Source organism: Polypterus senegalus, chromosome 17 (genome assembly GCF_016835505.1).
Source record: "Polypterus senegalus isolate Bchr_013 chromosome 17, ASM1683550v1, whole genome shotgun sequence".
NCBI classification, from domain to species: Eukaryota; Metazoa; Chordata; class Cladistia; order Polypteriformes; family Polypteridae; genus Polypterus; species Polypterus senegalus.
Window position 1 is genome coordinate 73,937,244 of NC_053170.1, and position 13,586 is coordinate 73,950,829.

General features: G+C 38.1%; 1 protein-coding gene across 5 annotated transcripts in view; it reads right to left on the reverse strand.

The window, feature by feature from the left end:
• fam49al (family with sequence similarity 49 member A, like) overlaps positions 1-13,586 on the reverse strand; it is a 102,614-nt gene that overhangs the window by 37,893 nt on the left and 51,135 nt on the right. For 3 of the 5 annotated variants that reach the window (XM_039739682.1, XM_039739684.1, XM_039739687.1), the window contains exon 2: positions 11,769-11,861. The gene's annotated coding sequence lies outside the window, so the exon portion shown is untranslated. Of the gene's footprint in view, positions 1-7,547; positions 7,743-11,768; positions 11,862-13,586 lie in introns of those variants that run through there. The other 2 variants (XM_039739683.1, XM_039739686.1) reach the window with 1 other exon arrangement.

Genomic DNA, 13,586 nt, shown 5'->3' on the forward strand with positions numbered 1-13,586 from the left:
TCTTCTCTTTTTCCCCTAGTCTCTTGTGGTACATAAAACATTAGGCTTTAGACAAGCCTTTCCTTTCCCATGTTCCTTAATCCTCATGGCTGTAACATATGCATTGCACTTCTGCATCTCTTACATACACATACAGAGCCTGTCCATACAACTTAAGACAAACTCAAACCTGTTTGATTTTGCCAGGGTGAGCTATAGACTGGTGCATTGAGTCGTTGGGTATGTCATACTACACAAATGTGGCTTATGGGAGTGTGCTGTGACTCCCTCTATCTTGAAAAAGGCATGAAATATGACAGGGCCTTTAGCAACACCTGGCTCAGATTACCTTCTTAAATGACATTGAAGCACTACATGTCTGCTCAATTTTTTCCTCATGACTTCTGGCCTTTTGTTTAATAAAAATTACAACGTTAAATCTTTTATGAGAAGTTTATGTGAATGGATCTTATCTAAGAACTTGATGAGGACAAGATGAGCATTAATTCATGTCCAAGTTTCTTTTACATGTATATTAAAGAGATATAAAACCATCAACATGAAAGAAGGTGCACTTATCCTTTTTGTGTTGATGACTTCATTTTTTGCAATAAATGAAAAATTAGGTTACAATGCATTGAGATCTGCAGATTTTCAGGGTCAACACTCTCTCTGCAGACACACTGCTGATGGCTGTGCCTAAGAGGTCATTAAAGGCCTGGATCTTGGTTTTTATCCAGAACACTTGCAAGCCCTGACACTCAGACTCCTCACTCAGTTTCTTCCAATTAAATTGAACTCCTAGTTTAATTAGAAAGTGTCTGTCACAGATACTAAGTTTAAGTATTTATTTCACTTTGAAATTCAGATTGTTGCATATTGCTTTCAGAGTTTTACTGCGCACAGGTTTAATTATAATTGTTTACAGAAATAGGGGTCTTTATTGAGATGATTGTTTATAAATCATAAAGGCATGGGAAAAGACCATAAACAAACTTCAGGTGAAATAACCTGCACGATCATAAACAAAAAATCACTTTCTTCCTCTAAACAGCCATGAATTTTACATTGGCCTTGTAAAAGAAGTTAAGGCAATGCAAACAACAATCACTTGCCCTTTAAATACATCGGACACCATGACATCAAATGTTCTCAAGTGTGTACAAGCACAGCATGGATACAACCGGCAATAGTATACAAATAGTCTACATAGTGACATAATCAGTAACACTTTAATACAAAGTGCAAACAAAAAAGTAATGAAATCAAGAATCCACCCTTCCATTTATTGAACCCAATTAATGCAATTCCTGAGTCAAGGAGAGTACCTGTCCACTGCTGTCCAATCATATATACATGAATCCAAGAAATAAAAATGCTGCAAACAAAGCTAAATGTCTTTTCAAGGCACTGATGACAGATAATCGAGAAAGAGAAAGATGAATTGAGAAATATTGGATTGTTTGGAACTAATGTAATCTACTGTGGTACACAAAACATTTTAACAGTTTCCTCTGGAAGGTAAAATATACCTGCACATATTGGAGGGAAGTAAAGACAGCAGAATGAAAGCAGGATGAAACACAAATGAAACAACTCACTCTATTAACAACAAGCAATCGCTTATAATTGTGATGCTTGTTGCAACAAAAGTAAAGTTCCTGCACCGACGCACAATTAGAGTGACTGGTCACTGTTCTAAAAAAAATACAAAACTTATACTTATATAAACTGGGATGCACAGCTACTGTTGCCTCTCCAGTCTACCCAGAGGTGGAAAACACTAAACCAGGTTCCATCCACAGAGAAAGCAAAGTCTTGTAATGATTTCTTTTATAAGGTAAACTATAAGTAGTATAAAGATCAGTTTGGCCATTGTCACAGATATTTTGCAGTGTGCATGGACTGGCCTTATCACACAGCAATTACCTTAAACTCATCACTAGATGGTGATTTCCATATTTTGCAGATGCATCACTACTCCCTCCCTGAGCCTGTCAGGTCACACTGTTACGTACAGACTCTCTGAAGCTTGCAGAGCTCAAGCCGGCTATCTACATTAGCCCTGTGGACTGCCTCATCTAGAGAATTCTGCCTCAAAAGCCCAAATGGTAACCAATCACTCTTGCAGAAATAGTAGGGTAACCAAACAAATAGAAACTATAAAGAAAAAAAAAATACTTCACAGTAAAAAGACATTTGGGTCACAAAAGTAGTAATGGCTTATGGTATTGCTGTGGTTGTGGGCCTAGTCCTGGCAGTACAGAGACCTAAAGTTGATGATTAACGGTTTCTATAGAAAACTGAAAATGGTATGCTATGTCAAGTGATGTAAACTCTAATTAAATCCGCTTCAACTCCATTTGAATTACACTTTAGCCTCACTATTTGATTTTATTTCCAAAGGGAATAAGAGTTGATATTTTATTATGACTTCTTACATCTTGGTATCTGGAAGTTCACAAATTCTTGTCGGTCATTCTTTACTCTATTGCACACTCCATTCTGTGCACTCTGTCTTTAGTGGCAAATATAGAAAAAGGAAGCAAAAATGTTGGCAAAGCACTTCTTTTTTACACTGAAACTTTCCCCCAAGATGAAAATTAGAGAGTTAATTTGACATGACAGTGTCAAGTAGGCTACGAATATACTTTAAGTAAGCAACGGGTGAGATACACGGTCTTGAAACGATCACACCTTCAACTTATTCTGTTAATTGAACAGTAAACGTTTGGCACATTCAATTATGACTGTTTCTTTAGCAACACTGACACTTACTTGAAGCTTTTATTCACAAAAAGCACACGGCCTTTGTGAATGGTAACCTTGGCCATAAGCTCACCAAAGAGCTGTATGTGAATTGTGTAAGACTTTACTGCAAAATGCACTGGCTGATGTCAAACTCTGAGTACTTTCTGTTCTGAATGCTATAACTGATCATCCATTCCTGTCTACCTCACACTCATGGTCCAGTCATTGAGTCTCACAGAGTAAATTTTTACATGCAAATCCTGTACTCTGATGTAGTGAGGATAAATACAAAAGAAACAGTCATCACAGACAACCTCTATGAATGCTTTGTTTAGACTAAGTGAGCCAGAAACCAACAGCAAAATGTGTCACTATATCTGTCCAACCATGTCACTCTCTACAGTCTCCCAGTGTTTTACGCACAGCAACCAGGCAGATAAAACCCTATCCATTTATAAAACAACACTTCAAACCTATGCTGTACCTGGGGTTCAAAAAAGATATGAGAATCCTTTTTGATGCAAAGTGAAAGTTAGCACAAAAAGGGAAGCAACTACCATAACTAACAACTCCCAATACCACTTAGCAGTAGTCATGACCAAAGAGTAAAACCTTCTGTATTGGTCAGAGGAGACTGAACTTAACCTAGAATGTGCCATTCTGAATACAAAATCTTACTAGTCATATAATGGAGAAAGACAATGTAGTGCTGTGGTGGGCTGGCACCCTGCCTGGGGATTTGTTTCTGCCTTGTGCCCTGTGTTGGCTGGGATTGGTTCCAGCAGACCCCCGTGACCCTGTGTTAGGATATAGCGGGTTGGATATTGACTGACTGACTGACAATGCAGTTTGACATACTCACAGCAGAAAATACAGGACTTAATTTATTTCACCCCTAATATTTACAAAATGATGTTTAGTGTGTTTTATAATAAACAAGTCATATAATTTAAAAATTGACAGTTTAACATGTTCCCTTTATTTATTTTAAAACATTGTCGGGCAACTGGTGCGCCGCGCCGTAGAATTTTCTAGGGGCACCGCAAAAACTTTTGTAAAATATTTAAAATTGCTAGTGTTTTTGAACTTTTAGTTGATTAAAAAGATAATGTTTAAAAAAAAAATTATGTTGGATAAACAGATAACGGAACACTTACGGAAATGAAGTCTAAGAAACACGAGAGACTTCAAATGATTGACAAGGAAATGCGCGTCTGTCTTTTGAAAATTGATCCTCGCATCAATCTCATATGTGCTGAAAAACAATCTCAACGTTTACAATAATTAAATTTAAGATTTATCCTTTGATTCCTTTATTAATAAAATGTCTTTCAAACTTGTAAAATTAACTGTTTTTTTTTGGCGATTGTCCATAGATTGTGTCGTCACGGCTTTATTTATGGGCAGTCCCTCAGGTGACCTTTCCGCGAAAGGAAATTTTTGGACTTAGTGCGCCGCAACTCGAAAAATGTTGCCTTTCATTGTTTTAAAGTATCAGTATGACAAACTATATAATTAAGTAAATCAAACAGAGTTACACAGAGTTCCACATCCAAAAACTGCAAGAGCAAAAGTGGAGGAGAGTATAGTGAAAAGAACTTTAATTACCTCCAAGGGTGCTAGTTGGAAATGCTATTTACATTGGGGATGATCTACTATATAATGAAAATATTTGGATTGTTTTGTGTAATGTATCTCTGATTTTCAGTAGTACAGATCATTATTTTCCATTTGTACTATGATTGGAGGGTTAGAATTCTTCTAGTCAAGCAGAATAATACAGTAAGAAAGAACAACAGTCTAATGTGCACCATTATGACACAGTGATGATATTATATTCATGGAAAACAGGGTTTTTAAGAACAAGAATTAAGGATAACTTAAAAGATGTCTGATAAGTATGTGAAAACTGTAACTCAGCAAGGTGGCCAAAAGTGCCAGGTGCTTAATAAACATTTGCTCTAATCCAGGATATACTTTTGACAATCTCAGTTGACAGAGCTGCATCTGATGTATAATTCTGATCTTAATTATAGCATGCCTTATGTAGACTAAAGCAGAATGTTTTTGGTCTAAGGTTGATTTTCATTCTTTGCCCGTGAATCTAACTCTAAGGGTCTACACCTGGCACCATTTCAGATTAAATTATTGTTGAACCTATTAGACAGTTGTGAAATGCTTCTTTAATTTTATCTCCATAGTACATAAAGAAACTAGAAAGTCAGTGATGCTGTCTTAAGGGAAATTTCTATCGAGTTCAATGTTTTAACAACAATAACTTTGATTAAGACAATTAAATCTCTGCATTTAAGGAGAAAATGGAATTAGCATTCTAATCTAAGAATAGACATACAGGCCATGTTGCTTGACAGCCCCCCAGTCTTCAAAAAAACCCCTGTTGAGAAAAAATGAAAGATTCTTGGGAAAGGCAATTCAGAGAGAAACCCCTTTCGAGATAGGTTGGCTGTGCGATGGTTGTCAAAAAATGGGGTAAATACAATACACAAGAGAACAAAAGTAATCCTCTTCACAGAGTTAAATGACCAACCTAACATTGTCACCAAATATAATACAATAGTACAAACCACAAGACAAAATGCAAGAACAGATTACACCACTCACTAATTACAGAACTATCATAAGGCAGGAACTATCACAGAAAGGGCCACAAAGTGCACTACAAGCCACACTGGCAATACGCTTGCACTCTGTTAGCGCAGAAGAGTCACTAAATAACCTAACATGTATGTCTTTGAGATGTGTTAAGAAAACTCTTACAGGCTTGAGGAGAGTGTGCGCACTCCACACAAATGTGACTGGGCCAGGACTGGACTAAATCTCCTGAGCTTTGAGGCAGCTCAAATAACAATTACAGTACAAAGCTTCCCCTATTGGAATATTCATTACTGCTATTTCAAATGATAGTGACTTTAAAATTCAATTACTCATGGGGTTTAATTTCAACTCTGGACCCATTAAAATACTCTACAATGTTATTCTTATCCTGCATTTTCCAGAGCATGGAACCTTCACAGTGATTGCCCTCATAAGAAGGGCCGATCAACGATGCAGTACTCACTCTCATTACAAGTGCTTTAGTAAATGGCCATGTTACATTATTTTATCTCAGTTGCTCTAACCTGCCACTGTAGCTAAAATGGTGACTAGCTCTTACTATCCACCGCTTTCTCTTTCATATTAAATTAAGATGTTTTATTTTGATGCCATTGCTGCTTCAACCAAGTAACCCTCCCTTGCTGCAAAACAGGACCTTAAAGTGCATGGGAAATTCCAGTTTCGGATTATTGCATAAAACCACTTCAGCCAAGACAATTACCTCTATTGCCGTAGACTGCTTAGCCAACAAGCAATCGTGTGGCCCAACTATGACACATGCTTGCTTACTCCAAGATTCACATCAATTTGTATTTTTATTTTTTTCTCCACCCCAAAGATGTACAGTTTAGATGACAACTATAAATTCATCTCAGTATCAATGAGTGAGGAAGTAAGCTCTTTGATAGATTTGTCCAGAGTTTGTACCCACCTTGTGCTTGAAACTTTTGGGATGGCACCTAGCTTCTTATGATTTTGTAGTGGAATAAGGACATATGGAGATCACAATTACTATTTTTCTTTGCCTCACGATTTGATTAAACATTAGAAATAAAATATTACACATTTGAAATTATTTTTTTTCTGTTGATCTTTGCTAGATGATTTGGACTAAATATTATACATTTCATATCCATAAACATATGTTGGGTACAGAGAGTCTGTTTTAGAGCTTTATAGAAGTACTCTTTATAAATTATCTTATCTTGTAATATGTGTAATCTGTTTGAAGTTTACAGTTTTTGTACAGTTTTCTGAAGTGAATAACTAGGAAGTTCACTTTAGAAGAGTAAAATGAATTCCTGGCCACTCTGCACATGAAATATTCTCTCCCAGTATGTGGCACTGATCTGTTTTGACATGTTAACAGAGCTGTGTGGTACTGTTTAACAGAAAAGGTGCTTTATAAAATAATGTTTGATCACTGGAGTTATGCGTGTTTTCTTCCCTGTTCCTGTACCTCTTGCGTGCAGAGCAAACATATCATCTGGGGGGTTACCTATTTCTCCACTGGACACTCATTAGCCTATTAAATGATAGGGGTTAATTTAGTCCCATTTTTGTACCTCTAGCGTAGTCCCTTAATTTTGCTGTTATAAACTTTGCACCGAGACCCCTGTGTTTATTTGTTTTTTATATTGCATCCTATTTGAATCGAAACTTAAATCAGAATGTGTTTTCTTGTCATTACACTTTCATTGAGAGAGAGAGACTGAAACATTTTACCAATATTTAAACAATGTATACATATTCAAACGATGTACCCAGTTATTTTGATTTATCGGAGGCCAGGGGATTCCAGTGCTGAAGTGCCCTGCATGGGTACAGAACTGCACAGAGCTACATGCCACCCAGAATCCCCATTTACTTTCTCGCCTTAATCCACGCCGGCACGTTCAAAATAAAACGTGCTCTGCTGCACATCAACAAAATCCTCTCTCGTTTATTTCCCTTAATCCATTTTGGTAATCGCAAGAACAACTTATTCTGCGGAAGGCTTCTAGGCGAATACCTTGCCTAGCCTTTCCTCCTGGAGGATGGCAGTTGCACTCGTGTGCAGCCAATGGCAAAAATACAACCACTCATCAACGTCGAACGGAGATACCTAAACTGGCAGCAGTATGCCACCTGTGTACTGCCAATAGAGCAAAACAAATCTTGACAAATACATTGAGGCCAAGCAAAAGGAAAAGTCTGTTTACCTTCAGTGCCCGTAGTGTTAACAGACTCTGGACTTAGGATAATCCCCTTCTTCTTCTGCTTAACCGATGCGGGTCCACGAGAGCAAGAGTAGCCACTCTGCCTCTGGTGCCGCTCAGAGGGTCGCCTTTTCTCTGTCGCGCTCTCTCTGTCTATCTCTTTCTCTGCCCAGCGTTCAGTCGCCGCAAGCGGATGCTCATCGCTGCTCCTGTCACACTTCTTCTTTTTTCTCGGAATCTATTTTAAAGCTTTTGCCGCTTACGACTAGTTCGGGGAGGGGGAGGGGTGGTGGTTTGAGTTATTTGCAGTGGGGGAGGTACATTCGTGGACCTCCAGCAGCTGGCTTCAAAGAGCGGCTTCCTTTAGTTCTAAATTAGTTTGATCATATCTGACTACGTCAGTGACATAAAGATAGATACAAAAATAGACAAATAAGGACCTTACGTTAAATCTTTGACTTAGCAGGTTTGCATTAATAAGTGCGCCTGTAACATCGTGTCCCTTTAAGGTGTATCTCTTCATCGTAATTGCACAACAATCTCTAATAATTCTGCCTGGTAGTGATGCCCTCCAAGTCAGTTATTTCAGTGCAGTCGTGCGTCAAAGCAGCTAACGGAGTACTGAAGTACAGGACCACCACCTACAGCTCAACCTGGCAAAACAGAGCTTCTTGTGATCCCTGCAGGCCAGTCTGTTCAACTTCCCACCTCCGTACAGCTAGGCCCGCTGTCGCTAACACCAGCTCAGTTCGCAACCTTGGTGTGGTGATTGATGAGCAACTGCCTTTTCCTGACCACATTTCTACTGTTTCTCATTCATGCGGGTTCACACTGTACAACATCTGCAAGGTCAGACCATATCTGACTGAATATGCAGCACAAAGCCCAGGCTTTGGATTTTTCACGTCTGGACTATTGCAACTCACTTCTGGCAGGAGTACCCACATGTGCTATTAAGCCTCTGCAGATAGTCCAGAATGCAGCAGCCTGTCTTGTGTTTAACCAGCCAAGACGGGCACACATCACTCATCTCTTCAGGTTGCTACCATGGATCCCTGTAGAAGCAGGCATTAAGTTCAAATTCCTGATTCTTGCCTACAGTGTAGTCAATGGGTCAGCACCTGAGTATATGGAGACTATGGTGAAGTGCTAAACTCCTTCTCACCCACTCAGGTCTGCCGTTAAACAGCTTCTGTAGTGATGCCACCTGTATGTGGCATCAAGTCTCAATCCAGACTCTTTTCTCATGTGGTTCCTAATAGGTGAAATGGGCTGTCCACCTCCATCCGTACTCCTGACTCCGTCAATGTGTTTAAAAGGTGTTTTGTGAATATCTGTCAATTTGATGAAGAAAAAAACAAAACTTTGCTCTGTGATATTTTTATATTCTTGGTTAATTTAAGTTTAATTGCTTTATTGATTGTAAATTTTGGTTGTAAATGTGTGAGGTATTCAGTCTTTTTACTTATGGCAATCACCTTTTGTACCTGTCCTATTACAGTTATTGAACAAACAGGCCCTAGCCTAATGTTTCTTGATTGTTAACCTCTTTTGTAAGTTGCTTTAGATAAAATCATCTGCTAAGCAAATAAATGTAAATGTATACACCCAGAGAACAGTGAGCACAGACTGCAATCACCGATTTTACCCATGAAGACTTGGCTCTTAAGGCTCTCTTTTGAGTAGATAACTTGCTAACATTCATGTATTTTAAGCAAACAGTTACTCATCACTATTTAGAGTCGTACACAGTAGGTGTTTGTGTATAAAGTGCTGTAAGTTCTTCAAGGACACATACACTATAAGAAATGATGATAGAAAAATAATAAATGGTAAGATCTGTCTGTAATGCTTTTGAATGTTTTAAATTTAGGTGTATTATCATGTAACTTGTTTCCAATTACAGACATTTTTGCTAAATACCTAATTTGGGAAACACAAGTCTTCTATCAGCTAGTAAAAGGCTTTCCAAACTTGGATTCTATAAGATTACCATGCTGCTGATTTAACATTAAACAACTTTTTTAAATCAATGCCAATTTCCAGCATTTCAGATATTGTATATCTATTGTCGTGTCTGCCTTATGTGGTATGCAAATGTATGTATTTTTGTCTTTGCATATGGAGCATAGAAGCCTCTTTATGCTTCTTGATAAAGCATAGTTTTTAATTTTAATTTTTCTGTTTCTTTGGATTATTCCTTCTTTGAGGGGACACAAGTGTGAACTGGTACCACCTGTTTTAATTCCATTAGCACCTGCCTGTTTTCATTGACAGGACAGCTGCTTTAAAATATTTAGAAAAGCATACTAGAAGATAAAAATTTTAATAGGTAAACTTCAGCAGAAGTGATTGAACTTCTTAGATACAACTGGCCTGCATGGAAATTGCTAGATATTTTTGGCAAGATAGATAACAGTGTATGCGGTGGGCTGGCGCCCTGCCCAGGGTTTGTTTCCTGCCTTGTGCCCTCTGTTGGCTGGGATTGGCTCCACATGACCCTGTAGTTAGGATATAGCGGATTGGATAATGGATGGATGGATGGATAACAGTGTAATTACAGTAGCTCCCATATAATTAAACAAATAGCTGAAATCAAAATCTGCAGCACTAGGTACAAATAAATGTACATGGACCCCCCTCACCCAAATATTAATGTAGAGCAACAGGAGGCCCAGTCAAATTCCAAACAGCATCAAATCAATGTTTCTTTTTTTTCTTGGCACAGTAGAAAAGCAGGTCATCAATTAGACTCCGGGACTTGAACTAGGCAAATTAAAACTAATGAGTGAATAAGAATGTCCTCAGACAGAAAACCCATAGATCGGAACCAAGTCCCAGAATACCCGTCATTCCATGTTATTCTAACTGTAAAGTGGGTGTCATCCATGCAGACATTGCTAGTCCTTATTAAATATGTTATAAATGGCAAGGCCCAGGAAAGAGCTGTCCTAATGGGCCTCACCTCAGCCTCTCAACCATTTATCAAAACTGTGACTAGGAGTACATTATCATCGTGTATTTTGTAGCATTTCCAGCCAAAGGCAAGAGATTATCAGTACATACTTGCATTTTGTAACACTGCAAAATAAATAGAAGAAAATATATTTTTAACTTCATGTAAAACAAATAAAGTTAATAACTGGTCTCACTCCACTAATTTCTACAGAATCCATCTCCAATATTTTATAGTTGTGAAGTCACTAATAACACCCATGAATTTCACTTAACACACAAGCTCTCATTTGATGGATAGGATCTCACAACTCTTTAGTCTTGGTACATCATTTAGCGCATGTCATTTTTAATCAGTTTCACTTTATTAAAATAACACCCTGCCCTGGCTAACACACAAAAAATACACACATCTGGATAAAATCTTTGAAGCTTCTTTAAAAGTGTCACAGTATAACTATGTTGTACTTCAGATTTTGCAGTTGACACTTAATGGCTGTTGTCAAATCATCAAATAATATTACTGGTGTTGCCATTATAAAAATAATGAATTGTGCACAGGTCATCCTGGGTTCCTAAACCCCACCGCACCCACCAGCCCAGAGTCTAGGACAAATGTTCCCATTCCAGTCAATGATAGTAAAGATAGACTGTTTCATAGAATACAGTTAGAGCATTGATTAAACAAACAAGAAAAACAATCATACATGTAAAATTCTGTCAAAATAAAAATACATTTTTAAATATGAGCATCAAATTAGTGCTGTACTATGGTTTTTGAGGCCGCTTGAACTGGAATCAGTTAGGGGTAGGGGACAGTGCCCTATTTAAGTCATACAGAAATGGCAAATAGCGAACATACAGTATAAAAGCATTACTAGACAATCCATCCCGGTTACAGTGCAGAGCACAGGGTACAATTGTTGGGACTGAGGTCCCATTTAACAAACAAGACAGTACTTGGGATATATTGAGGGACTACAGGGATTCCATCACCCTTACTTTGTTATATGAAGGCTTTGAAAAAGTACAAATATGAAGAAAAACAACAGGCTGGAGAGTATAGATGGATTTTGTAGTCTGTAGGCTGCTGTCACACAGAAAATGAGCTGCAGTTGCTTAGTGACTCTGCTGTCACTAAGTCCCACACATGTCATAACGTGATCAAGGAGAGAGTGTACAAAGACAGAGTTGCATTTGAGTCGTGTGTGCACACTTCAGTGTGGGTGTACAAATGTCTGACAAGCATGTGCACTCTGCTTGTATTACCTTACTCACTGTTTCTTCAAGGACCACTGCTCTGCATCAACCGTGACTGCTGATGTCTTACAAATCACTGCATCAGATCTGCGTGACCTACAACTATATAAGAGTGGAGAAAGAGAAAGACAAAGAGAAAAAATAGAAATCAAAAGATGCAAAGGAAAAGAACACACATAACAACAAACAGTAAACCTTTTCTTTGAGAAGGCTGAGCCCACACCAGCAGGGAGGCCCTTAAGTTTCATACTTTTTAGATATTTCACCATGTTGGGTGCTGTTGAAGTGCTTTTCTATCTCTTAAAAAGCTCTATTCCTCCCCTTATTTCACAGGCAATTCACTCTTTACAGTTCCTTCTGAAAATGAAAATGCCTGCAAGTTAATACTACAAGAGTGAAGTAAACATGGGATGCCTGGCAGGATATTTCTAAGCACAATTAGGTCAGCAGTAGATTTCTAATGAACTCTGATAAAAAAGGATAGGAAACAGAAGTCTCCTAATGAGCTGAGTAAAGGAGTATTGCCACCTTTACACTGATTTGTAGCATTTCTCCAGTGGGCAGTGCACCAGGCTCTGTTTCTTCTGACATGTAGCCAATTCCTGTACCTGATTTTAGATCACCCTAAAAGAACATACTGTATGAGTACACCACTGCACTTGTATCGGTGCAAATGAGTGTGTGGCTTTAACAAACAGATATTCAGAAAATCTTACACTTCAGCAGCCAGTACCCGATACAAAGAGGCACAACATGAGGTTTTCATAATAATAAATGAGCAACAAAAGCTGAAATCAATGACAGCTTTAATACAGCTGCTGACAAACTGCATTCTTCTGATGGAAATGAAGAGATGTTTGACAAGGCACCTGTACTTATTACCTATACTAAACAACCACTAGCAAGCAAAACAAAGTGTAACTTGACACCAAGATAACTTTAAATGAGTCACACTTAATGATCACTTTGTGTATGATCATTTTCCTTGAGAGTTGCTGTTTGTGAATCTTTAAATGGCTGAATGGTCAAATATGCAACAATTGAGATCCAGATGGCACTTTGCTTTTCCCCCCTTTGATGGTTTACTAAAAGTTTACTGTCCCCAAACACATGTTATTGTAGTGATCCTTGCTTATTGATGGAGATATTATTCAGGTGATGAAGCCCCCTCAGTTGGCAATGAAGTATTTGCATCATTTCCAAGTTCATGGCTGGACCCATGACTTTGTATGAACTGAAAAAGGCACCCACAATGTGCTGAGAATACTCAGACAATGACAGAGTGTCTTCATGATGAAGGTGGTAGAAACTGAACATTTGGTATTCAGGGTATTTTGGCTGGCCAATCTAACATAGTGCACCAGGCTTTGGTTGATTAGTTTCTCAGAGCCACTATTGCATGCGTGCTTTCATGCCACATCTTCAGTATCCTTCATAAGTCTCCAGCCAAAGTGCTGTTTGCATCACTTGTAAGAAGGCCTTGTGATTGATTACCCCAGATCCCTTTATTATGTTTTGAAGGCTATGCATTAAAAAAAATTCTGGTCTCAACAGTTTTCTTGTATTTTATATATGTAAAAACAATGTCTTTTACCCATTTGAATTATATGGAAGCTATTGTATGATCTTGGAAGATGGTCATGAGAAGGAGATAGAAATCTATTGCCAGTGATTCATCTAAATATATAGTACTAGCAAAATACTCGCGCTTCGCAGCGTAGAAGTAGTGTGTTAAGAAAGTAATGAAAAATTAAAGGAAACATTTTGAAAATAACGTAACATGATTGTCAATGTAATTGTTTTGTCACTGTTATGAGTGTTGCTGAC